The sequence below is a fragment of the Dasypus novemcinctus genome, chromosome 1 (genome assembly GCF_030445035.2).
Source record: "Dasypus novemcinctus isolate mDasNov1 chromosome 1, mDasNov1.1.hap2, whole genome shotgun sequence".
NCBI lineage: Eukaryota > Metazoa > Chordata > Mammalia > Cingulata > Dasypodidae > Dasypus > Dasypus novemcinctus.
The window spans coordinates 28,485,609-28,496,378 of record NC_080673.1 but is presented as its reverse complement, the minus strand read 5'-3'; the positions used below and the strand labels follow the sequence as shown (position 1 = coordinate 28,496,378).

The window sequence follows — 10,770 nt, the reverse complement described above, 5'->3', positions numbered from 1 at the left end:
TAAAGGATAAATTTGAGGTTGTTTTTGTGTTACTACAATAAAATTATTTAAAAATCCATGGAACTGAGTGGGACACCATTGTAGCAGCCTCGGACTCAGTTCTGCTAGGCCCAGACCCCCGCCGTTGGTGTGGGTGGCAGGAGGGGCTGACGCTCTACTGGCCTTCTGCACCTGCCAGCTGGTGGAAAGAGCTGGACAAGAGAGGATGCACTCTTGCCCAAGGCTCTTCCTGTGGCTGGTGTGCAGGCACCTTGCAGAGCAAGGAGTAGTTTGCTGGTTTTGAGCACATGGCAAATATTTCAGAAAGCTGCAACATCAAGCTGGAAAAATGAACTTCTTCCAAATTCATTTGTTTCAACTATCATTCTTATTGGGAATGGTCAATAGAATGTTCTTTGGTTTTATCATGATCTAAAACCTCCTTGTCTTCTTTATTTCCAAGAAATTAGCCAGTCACTTTGGCTTTTCGCAAATGGCAAGTTGGGTGAAAGGTGTGACCAACGACAACATCACGATATTCAGGGGGATCCTGTACTGCTCCTAGATGGTTATGACAACAGGCTGCTGCCTGGCATCGGAGAGCAAATAACCCAGGTGAGGACGGACATCTGGTCACTCTGCCTTTGGCCCCGAGCTGGCAAAGAAATGGAATACACCATAGATGTGCTTTTTCGACAAAACTAAAAAGTTTGGGTTTAAAGGGCCAATGCAGTGCCTCCCACTAAACAGCCTTCTTGCCAGCAGATCTGAACCCCGACACCTTTTTTCCACAAAGGGAAAAAGTCCATCACAGGCCACATGAACACACCCAACAAGCGGCTGCGCCTGGAGGACGATGGCACGCTGCTCTATACCATGCTATTTATCTCTGCTGAATGTCCGGCACAGCTTAAAGACCTCCCCTTGGATGCCCATGCTGGTCCTTTGAATTTGACAGCTATGCATATCTGAATTACCGGGCCATCTACGTCTGGTCCCAGGGTGTGGGGAGCCACCCGGAGCTACGTGCATTTGCGGTCTCCAGCAACATGGCGGTTTTCATAAGTACGCCTACTCCACCCCTGTGCTTCCGCCTTCTTCTTCCCCTTTCCCCAGTTTCCTGGGCAAAAAGTGTCACACCTGCGCAACAAGATGTTGAACCCATGACCAGCATTAAAGGGTGTAACAGCATTTTATTGCCTTATATGGAAGAGCCGCTTCGTCAGCCTATCACCCCCTGCTAATACCCTCCCCTTAGTATATATTCTGATGCTCTACCCTCAATAAACGGAGACTTGATCAGAATCCTGTCTTGTCTCCGTTTCTCTCGCCTCTTGTCCCCCAATTCCCACTCCCTCTTTCAGGTGCTGGTTCGTTTGACCTGCGGGCCGGGTCAATTGGCGCCTGAGCACAGGGATCTGAAAACGAGGGATCCAGTGAGGAACGCCGACAGACAGTCTGGCCGGACCAAGTGTAACGCCCAGAAATCAAGAAGGAGAATCAGAGTAATAAGAGGACGCCGCGAGGGAACCTGCCTCCCAGTTGCGAAGGCTCGGTAAGTGATCAGCGAATATGGGACAAGCAATGAGTGAGCACGAACTTTTTATTAAGAGCCTCGGAGAGGCATTAAAGGCAAGAGGAATAAAGGTTAAATTTAAGGAGCTAATAGAATTCTTTAGATTTTTGAGAGAAGTCTGTCTGTGGCTTCCTCAGGAAGGGACAATAAATGAAAGGTGGTGGAGTAGAGTTGGGGACACTCTCTAAATCCCCCCAGCAAAAAGTCCTGCTAAATACCACCCCCCCACGCTCAGACTCGGTGTCTATTAAAATAGATAGCGATGATGAGAGTGCCCCTTCCCCTCGCTCTAAGGGAAGAGCTGGCCCTAATCAGAGGAGGAGAGTTATTAGTAATCCAAACCTTAATGCCCCGTGTACAGATTCCGATAACTCCAACCCTGAGGCTGAAGAACGCTCTGTTGGTTTCCACCCACCCCATATGTACCCCCCCGCTTCCGCCCCCGCTAGCCTTGACCCCAGTGCAGATCTAAAGTTATGGCTCTCTCTTTTAAAAGAGAGAAAGGATCTACAATCTCAATGCACAACTCTGCAGCATCAGCTCAACTTAACCCCTTCTCTAAAAAATCCCCTAACTGCCAACTTCCGCAAACCACCCCTTTCTTCATTCCCTGTTATCGAGAGGCCTGGGAGCCCTAATGAGGCTGGTGAGGGGAGCGAGGTTGCTGCTGAACCTGAGCCTGAGCGCATCTATAACCCTTTCCCTTTCAAAACCTTGAAGGAGCTTAAGTCTGCGGTCACCACCTATGGCCCTACTGCTCCACACACCCTCTCTCTGTTAGAACACATTGCTGATGGGTGGCTCACCCCCCATGACTGGCACACCCTTGCCCGCTCCACTCTCAGTGCAGGAGATTATCTCCTCTGGAAGTCAAAATATTGTGAGTTTTGCAAGGAAACCGCACAGCGGAATCTCAGAACTGAAAATGGGTGGACCAAGGACATGCTTCTCGGTGCAGGAGATTTTAAGCAGAACTCAAATCAGTTGCATTATGATGCCGGACTTTTTGAACAAGTCCGCGCTGCAGCTCTTAAGGCCTGGAAAAGACTGCCTACCAAGGGACAATCCCTTACCTCCTTAACTTCTATCCCTCAGGGCCTCGAGGAACTATTCTCCGACTTCGTAGGTAGACTTTGTACCGCCACTGAGAGAATGTTTGGTGATGCAAATACTGATGCTGACTATGTAAAACAACTTTGAAAATGCTAATGCAGCCTGCCAAGCAGCTATCTGGCCCTATAGAAAAAGGGAAAATCTCTCTGGCTACATTAAGCTTTGCTCAGACACAGTCCCCATAAAGCAGCAGGGCCTGGCTATAGCTGCCGCCATAAGGGAGGCCACCTCTGAACAGGCCCAAGCCTTCGCCTCCGCCTTGAGAGAAGTGCTTCTATCCCCGGTGCCCCATGCACCTAGGGCCTGTTTCTCTTGCAGCAACCCTGGCTATCTAGCCAGAGATTGTCGTTGCCGCCCCCCTGCTAGCCAAAAGCCACCCCCCCCCTTCCCAACTCCTGCCCCCGTTGCCACAGGGACAGACACTGGGCTAATGAATGCAAATCAAGAACCGATTCTTCAGGTCACCCACTCCCTCCTTATCAGGGAAATGGGAGGAGGGGCCAGCCCCAGGCCGGGACAAACAATCAGACTTATGGGGCAATCAGCTTTGTTCCCGCCAGTGGCAATCTATTTCCAACCTTTGTAGAGCCACCTCAGGGAGCGCAGGATTGGACCTCCGTACCTCCTCCCACACAGTACTAGCACCGCCTATGGGAGTTCAAGCCCTGCCTACAGGCGTGTTTGGCCCCATGCCAAAAAACACCTCTGGCCTAATACTCTGAGGAGGCAGTTCCCTTATCAGTGGCCTCCAGATTTCTCCCGGGTCATGATTTCACCAGTGAGGTAAAGGTAATGGCTTCAGCCCCACAAAGTATTATCTCCTTCCCTGCAGGGCAACGGATTGCCCAGTTATTAATCCTCCCTCTAGTACAAACTGACAATACAGTAAAAGGCGGTGACCGTAGAGATAAGGGATTTGGTTCTTCTCATGTATTTTGGGCTCAAGCCATTTCACCAATGTTGTCTCTAATCTTAGAAAAAATTTTACCGGACTCATAGACACAGGGGCAGATGTAACTATTATAAAAAAAGAAAGACTGGCCCCAATCCTGGCCCCTTGTCCCAATGCTTACACATTTGACTGGCATAGGGCAGACTACCAACCCCGAAAGAAGTTCAAAACTGCTTACCTGGAGAGACAGGGAGGGCAACCAAGGTTCAGTGCAGCCTTACATCATAGCTAACCACCCTATCAATCTCTGGGGATGAGACATACTTTCCCAGATGCAACTTATTATGTGCAGTCCCAATAGTGTAATTACAGCTCAAATGCTCTCACAAGGCTTCAAGCCAGTTAAGGGTTTAGGAAAATTTGAATCAGGCATCCCCCAGCCTTTATCGATAAAGGGACAATGTAATAGGAGAGGCTTAGGAAATTTAGCCTAGGGGTCATTGATCTTCCTGTACCCCATGCAGACCAAATCACCTGGCTTTCAGATGAACCTGTATGGGTCGATCAATGGCCTTTATCCTCAGACAAGCTACAGGCCACCCAGCGGTTAGTGCAGGAACAGCCAGCGGCAGGACATATTACAGAAAGTGACTCTCCCTGGAATACTCCTATTTTTGTCCTTAAAAAGAAATGTGGAAAATGGCGATTATTGCAAGACTTAAGAGCAGTGAACAAAACAATGATACATATGGGAGCCTTGCAGCCTGGTCTTCCAACCCCTGTAGCCATCCCCTTTGGATATTATAAAATTATCATAGATCTAAAAGATTGTTTCTTTACTATCCCATTACACCCGGTAGATCAAAAATGCTTTGCATTTAGCCTCCCCTCTGTGAATTTCAAAGAACCTATGAGGAGATATCACTGGAAGGTTTTACCCCAAGGCATGACAAAACAGCCCTACCTTATGTCAAAAATTTGTGGCTAGCGCCATAAGAGAAGTAAGGGCAATGTGGGAAAACCTTTATGTTATTCACTACATGGATGACATTTTAATGGCTGGTAAAAAGGAACAAGATGTCCTAACATGTTACCATGATATGAAAACAGCCTTAAAGGCACACGGGCTTCAAATTGCCCCTGATAAAGTACAATTACAAGACCCTTATACCTACCTGGGGTTTCATATGGCAGGAAATAAAATAACCACCCAGAAGGCCAACCTCAGACTAGATAGACTTAAAACCCTAAACAACTTCCAAAAGCTCTTAGGCAACATAAATTGGCTCCGTCCCTACTTAAAATTAGCCACAGGAGACTTAAAACCCCTATTTAACATATTACAAGGAGACTCTAACCCCAACTCCCCTAGAAGTCTTACTCCGGAAGGACGCCAAGCCCTTAAAATAGTCGAGCAAGCTATACAATCACAATTTGTCACTACCATGGACTATAGCCAACCCTTGTTTTTTGTCATATGTAAAACCTCTCTCACTCCCACGGCAGTATTCTGGCAAACAGCCCCCATAATGTGGGTGCACTTACCCGCGTCACCCGCTAAAGTAATTTATCCTTACTACCAAGCTGTTGCAGATATTGTCCGCCTAGGGAGAGAACAAGACAAACGTTATTTTGGTAAGGAACCCGATACCATTATTCAGCCCTATACTAAGGAACAAATCAGCTGGCTCTTGCAAACAACTGACAGCTGGCCTATTGCTTGTGCATCTTATGCCGGACAAATAGATAACCATTACCCAATGATAAGCTACTACAATTTTTGAGTATGCATGACTTCATTTTCCCCTTCACCACTTCTCTCCAACCCATCACTGGAGCCCTATCAGTATTCACCGACGGGTCCTCCTCAGGAATGGCTGCTTATGTCTTTAATAACAAAACTGTCCGGTTTCAAACCCACTCAAAATCTGCGCAGCTTACAGAGCTACAAACTGTCATAGCTGTATTTTTTGCATTCCGAGATGCCTCTTTCAATCTCTTCACAGATAGCGCTTATATAGCTCAATCAGTCCCTTTGCTTGAAACTGCTGCTCAAATAAAGAATGTCTTGGAAGCAACAACCTTATTTACTCAACTACAGTCCCTTATTCAAAAAAGAAATCACCCCTTTTTTATTGGTCACCTTAGAGCTCATTCCAATCTTCCCAGTCCCCTTACCCTAGGAAACCATTTAGCCGATCAAGCCACTCGGCTACTGTGCTATGTTAACCAGGGCATGCATAACAACTCGGATAACCATAACAAGGCTGTTAAAGCTCACCAATTACATCATATTAATGCACATACTTTAAGGCTTATGTTCAAAATTACCAGAGAACAGGCTCATCAGACTGTTAAAGGATGCCCTTCCTGTGTAACCTTTTACCTACACCTCATTTAGGAGTGAATCCTTGAGGTCTCATACCCAATGCCCTCTGGCAAATGGACGTAACTCATATTCCTGAATTTGGTAATCTAAAATATGTACATGTTACTGTCGATACCTTTAGCGGCTTTATTTTCACCACCCCACAAACAGGGGAAGCAGGAAACAACGTTATTGCACATGTGTTAACTGCCATGTCAGTATTAGGCATCCCACAACAAATAAAAACAGATAATGGTCCCGGTTATACCAGTCACATGTTTGCCACCTTCTGCCAACATCTGGGCATAAAACACATCACAGGCATTCCATATAACCCCCAAGGCCAAGGTATAGTCGAAAGAGTGCATCTGTCTCTAAAAAACATCATAGAAAAAATAAAAAAGGGGGAGTGGTACCCTGTCAAAGGATCCCCCAAAAATCTATTATCCCACTCTCTCTTTATTCTAAATTTTTTAAGCTTAGATCAAAAAGGACATTCTGCAGCTGACCGCTTCTGGCACCCTAATACCAGCACAAAACATGCCACAGTCCTATGGAAAGACCCTATGGATAATACCTGGCATGGACCCAATCCCATCCTAATATGGGGCAGAGGATCAGTTTGCGTCTATTCCAAAGAACTAGATGCAGCCAGGTGGCTGCCGGAACGATTGGTAAAACAAATAGATAATAACAACCTATCCAGGGTAGAGAATTCTCCCTGAGATGAACTCTGTTTTCTTACAGGAGAGCAACCAATGCTAAAACCCATGCGGCTGTACAGCCGCCCTGGAACCCTTCTGTGACGCCGGCACTCCGAGACTTTAGTACAACCTAAGAGTGTATCGGCCAATGCCGCACACCACATCCGCCAATGCCAGCTGCTTGCAACTGAAGAGCCCATCCTTGCTACAGCTCCCTCATGTTTCTCTCTCTCCCCCTTGCTTTCACCTCCCCAACCTCCATTATGAAACTGCAGTAAGAGAACGCGGTGCATACCACACTTCCCTCTGGCCTCCACACATTATAACCAAAATGGGAGCACCCTGACTGCTGGCAGCGGTTCTCAAATACATATGAACCCTGTCAGGTTCTGAGGTGATGAACTGGATAGTCAATGACGGGCAACTGGGCATTATCGGTTCCATGGCAGAGCCACCTAAGACAGAGACACAGCCTTTCGCCGCTCTTGCATTCTCCATGACGGGTAAGGCAATCTGCCTAACCATTTGCCTGCCCCGACCTAAGACAGGCACAGTTCCCCCTGAACTCAGGGTGCTTCATAAAATATAATAAAGAAGGGGGACCTGTGGGGAACCACCCAGAGCTACATACATTTGCGGTCTCCAGCAACATGGCAGTTTTCATAAGTACGCCTACTCCACCCCTGTGCTTCTGCCTTCTTCTTCCCCTTTCCCCAGTTTCCCGGGCAAAAAGTATCACACCTGCGCAACAAGATGTTGAACCCATGACCAGCATTAAAGGGTGTAACAGCATTTTATTGCCTTATATGGAAGAGCCGCTTCATCAGCCTATCACCCCCTGCTAATACCCTCCCCTTAGTATATATTCTGATGCTCTACCCTCAATAAATGGAGACTTGATCAGAATCCTGTCTTGTCTCCATTTCTCTCGCCTCTCGTCCCCCAATTCCCACTCCCTCTTTCAGGTACTGGTTGGTTTGACCTGTGGGCCAGGTCACCAGGGCACTGCCAAGTCTGTGGTGGTGGCAGAGGATGGCTCCAGACTGGACCAGTACCATCTGATGGGGCAGATGGTGGGCCCCAGCACGGGTGAATACACATTCACACTTCCACCTGAAAAGGAAGATCAGATTGGGTACCCTGTATCCAGACCTACCTTCCCTGCATCAGGACAGTTTTGGGAGTAACCAGCAATGACAGCACTCAATATCACTGCTCAGATCTCTCTGCCCAAAGTGGCTTATGTGACAGTCATGGACTGGTTGATAGCGGTGTACTCTGCCTTTGTGTTCTCTGCGCTGATGGAATTTGCCACCGTCAATTACTTTAGAAGGCAGGCTGAGCCTGGGATGGCAGAAAAGCCTTGGTAACAGCCAAGATCAAGAAAAAGGAGTGTGAATACATAGTTAACAAATAACAAATGATTATACTACTGAAACATGACCCACACTCCCAAATATCCCAAAGGGACAGACCCAACTGGGACCTTGAATGCATCTATGGTCTTAGTAAAATCTGAAGAGAAGACTTCTGAAAGCAAAAAGACATACAATAGCATCAGCAAGATTGACAAAATGTCCCGAATTGTATTCCCAGTCTTGTTTGGCACTTTCAACTTGGTTTACTGGCCAACATATTTGAATAGGGAGCCAGCGATTAAAGGAGGCTCTGCTCCATTAGACTCTAGATCTCCTTGAGAGTCTTACTTCCAGCAAACTGGTACCCAGGAACAGGATGAGCGCAAAGGGACTTTTCCTATTGCACAATATCTTTCAGGAAAATTTTGCATGTTTAATAATACCTACAAATAATATTGCCCTGATTGTTTCTATGTATAACCTCAGATGTTTCAAAGATGTCACAGTGATAAATAGAACAACTTTCTAGAGAAACAAGAGAAAATGACACTGACATGCAGATGCTCAGCATCTTACAGTGATAGTTTCAAAAGGTTTAAGTATATATATTTTTAAAAGATTTATTTATTTATTTATTTCTCTCCCCTTCCCTGCCCCCCCCCACCTCAGTTGCTGTTCTCTGTGTCTATTTGCTGCATCTTCTTTGTCCGCTTCTGTTATTGTCAGCGGCCCAGGAATCTGTGTTTCTTTTTATTGCACCATCTTGTTTTGTCAGTTCTCGGTGTGTGCGACACCTTTCCTGGGCAGGCTTCACTTTCTTTCCTCCTGGGTGGCTCTACTTACGGGACACACTCCTTGCATGTGGGGCTCCCCTACACGGGGGACACCCCTGCATGGCAGGGCACTGCTTGCACGCATCAGCACTGCACATGGGCCAGCTCCACACTGGTCAAGGAGGCCCGGGGTTTGAACCACGGATATCCCACGTGGTAGACGGATGCCCTAACTACTGGACCAAGTCCGCAGCCTGGTAAGTATATTTTTAACTGTTCCAAGCATTACAAACAATGCTTTTTATTCAGATACCAATTCATACAAATTTTGCAAGAGATTAATATTAGGAAATGCTAAATGATTATTATCTGACCAAATATTGCAAGAATCAGAGATCACAAAGAGCATATTTTTTCATTAAAAATAATGTAGGCATTTATGTACAAAATTAATTCTTACTGTTCTGAACTTAGAAAAACACTGCATGACCTTACATTAAGAAATAGAATAGCAAATATTTATGCATACAAATTTGATAACAGAAATATTATGGTATGTTAGATTAAAATTTTTACCCAAGGAAAGTTTGAAAATTTGACTCTAAAAATCAGTTTTTGTGGAAAAAAATTATTCTCCTCCTCCACTGACTAAACAACAACCAAGGAAAAAAGGAGACATTAAGACAAAAAATAGTTTCATGACAATTCTGGCATTTAGCCGGTGCATTCACTGCATCTGAAACTTGACCCATTCTCACTGCAGTCTTGTGTAGTGCTTCAGTGGTGAGAAATTATAGTTGAGTTATTTTCCATTTTATTTCCTTGTACTATTTCATGATTGATTTATTACTCTGTCAGCTTTTGTATATGAATTTTAAATGTTCACTAAATAATAAAAATCAATGAGCTTAAAAAAATCCAAGAACTATACAACACAAACAGTGAACAATAATTAAATCATGGACTTGGACTGTAGTTTATAGCACAATTACTAAAAAGTATTTCAATCAAATGTAACAAATGGGTCACACCAATGAAAGATGTTAATAATAGATGGTATGTGGGAATCCTCTATTTTATGCATGATTTTTCTGTAAATTTATAACTTCTCCAAAAACAAAGAACTAGATTGACAGCCCTCATAGGATATCTATACTAAATGTATAATAAACCCCTAAAAACCCTAAATCCCTGATTGGATTGAGTTGATCCATTCTTGTTAGTGCCAACAGCCTAGCTCCAGGACAGAATCAAAACCTAATCTCTCTCTCTGTGGGAAGATGAAATCTTCTGTATGTTTAAATTATCTCCAGAACTTTTTATAAACAGTTCCTGGCAAATAATAAAAATAACAAGTATAGAAAACAAGACAATTGCTGAATATACAAGCAAAGAAACAGACAATTGAAACAGACACAGGCAAAGGAACTATCAAATATTAATATTAAAATAACTATATATAATATGTTAAAGAAAATTAAAAGCATGATTGAGAATATCTGCTGTGAACTAGATTTAAAAATAAATAAATAGAAATTCAAGAACTAAAAACATGCAATAAATTTACAATGTATGCATATATGTCTGAAGATCTCATTGGATGTGTTTAATAGCAACAGAGAAATTAATGAACTGAAGTATAGATTAAAACAAAATATGCAGAATGAGGCAGAGAGAGATTAAAGGATAAAAATTACAGGAAAGATAATATGGGATATGAGGAAATGTTGCAACATGTGTATTAAGCTCTCAAAATGAGAGAAAATAATGAATGGACCTAAAGCAATATTTTAGGATAAAACAGCTAAGGATTTCCCAAAATTGATCAAAGATGTCAAGCTACATATTTAAATGGTACTAAGAACCCCATATAGGATCAATACAAGCAAAACATTTAAAAAAAACCTCGCAGAGAAAAACACATACACACTCTTTTAATAACATCTTAATACCCTCTTTTTAAAATCAATTTTATTGATACATATTAATAAAACAATCTATTCAAAG

At 44.1% G+C, this 10,770-nt stretch overlaps 1 pseudogene; it reads left to right on the top strand.

The window, feature by feature from the left end:
- Positions 1–424: 424 nt before the first annotated feature.
- LOC111762396 (gamma-aminobutyric acid receptor subunit alpha-5 pseudogene) lies at positions 425–8,329 on the top strand (annotated as a pseudogene).
- Positions 8,330–10,770: the final 2,441 nt, after the last annotated feature.